Genomic DNA, 1,668 nt, shown 5'->3' with positions numbered 1-1,668 from the left:
CTTGATTTTTTTTTTCCAAGAGACACAGTTAAAATAGAAGAATTAAGGTAGAAAAATGGATGACACACTCCATGTAATTTTTTTTTTAAAGATTTTATTTGACAGAGAGACACAGCGAGAGAGGGAACACAAGCAGGGGGAGTGGGAGAGGGAGGAGCAGGCTTCCCACAGAGCAGGGAGCCCAACGTGGGGCTCGATCCCAGGACCCTGGGTTCATGACCCAGGCCGAAGGCAGACGCTCAACCGAGCCACCCAGGCGCCCCAAGATGTCATTGCTTTGTTAATTTCTTATTCCTTATCCAGGCAAAGCTGAGTCTGGATGCACTGGAGTCACTGTGTTCATGAGCACACAGGGGCTGAGAGTAGGAAAACACAGCAAAGAATGCAGACATGCTCACCAGCAGCTGACTGGTCTGATTTTAAAAAGCCAGACAAAGTTGACAAATGGAGGAGAGGGTATAAAAACATACAAAGGTGCTCACCAGGACAAGGATGTTCTGGGTGGCTCTGGACTCTGCAGAGGACCTGGCGGAGACACCGGTCGTGGGAATGTGTCGGACCCTCTGCTTGTGCCTGTATAGGATGAAAACCATGGAGCCACTGGCCCAGAGCATGAGCCCCAAGGATAAAACATCAGTGAAGGAGAGCCATGCTGCAAACAGTGAGGCTGTGAGTTTATGGTAAAATACTGCACAACAGTATCCAAAACCACTTTTCCTTGTGATGTTTGCGTCGATCCATTTGCCAGTCACAGAAAGAGCAAAAATGGTATTCATCAGTATGTTCAGGATCCAGCACAGGGTGGCGGAGGGGACAGTGTACTTGGGAGCTTTCCCTTTAAGCGCTGCCTACCTGGAGTTCTGGGGGCTGATCGTGATGACCTGGAAGACACTCAGGAGGCAGGTGCCCTCCATGGACACACCCCTGGCCACTCTTTGAACAAAGAAAACCAGCTTGCATCTAAAATCATGGGGGAAATGTCTCAACCCAAAAGCTGCCATCGTCTGGGGGACTCCGTGAGAGAGAATGACCAAGGAGTTGGCTACAGTCAGGGGCCTGAGAATCGGATCTGTGTACCTTGCCTTGCACCCAGCAAAGTGAAGGAGGAGATAATGGCAAAGAAGAGAGAAATTCCCCAGGACTCCAAGCACCGTCTGTGATAAGAAGATCACGCCTACCACCAGATCCCTCATGGTCATCCTATCCGTTCTCAGTGACTAATGCTCGTCTTCAACGCCATTGGATCCTGTGTGGGAATGGGGACAGGAACTGCATTCAGAATGTCAACTGAATCCCAATATTCTTCATTTACTAGATTCGTTGTCTCTTAGATATTTCTAAGTTAATGTCTTTTATTAAGAGATTTTTCAAGAGTTAAATATACAACCTTCAGAGAAAACTTAGAACATGCAGATCACTGAAGAGCATACACATGGTAACCTCTGATTCTCCACAAGGCTAGGAGGCACATTACTGTCACCTTAATTACAAAGAGAAGGCAATTACAGAGCTCAGGCAAATAGAAGTTAAGTGACTTGTCTAAATCCCTATGCTGGTTAGGGGCAGAGTGGGACTTGAAAATGCCTGGCGCTACAAACAAAAACAGCACCTTGAACCACCGAGCAACACTAAAGAGGTTGTTAGTGAAAAATAACAATCCAGATATAT

The 1,668-nt window shown here is 47.0% G+C and overlaps 1 pseudogene; it reads right to left on the bottom strand.

Annotated features, from left to right (window-relative positions):
• Window positions 1-269: 269 nt before the first annotated feature.
• LOC123323237 lies at window positions 270-1,199 on the bottom strand (annotated as a pseudogene).
• Window positions 1,200-1,668: the final 469 nt, after the last annotated feature.

The sequence above is a fragment of the Neomonachus schauinslandi genome, chromosome 16 (genome assembly GCF_002201575.2).
Source record: "Neomonachus schauinslandi chromosome 16, ASM220157v2, whole genome shotgun sequence".
In the NCBI taxonomy this organism is placed as follows: domain Eukaryota; kingdom Metazoa; phylum Chordata; class Mammalia; order Carnivora; family Phocidae; genus Neomonachus; species Neomonachus schauinslandi.
Note: the sequence above shows the minus strand (reverse complement) of the source record. Positions and strands in the feature narration are given on the sequence as shown.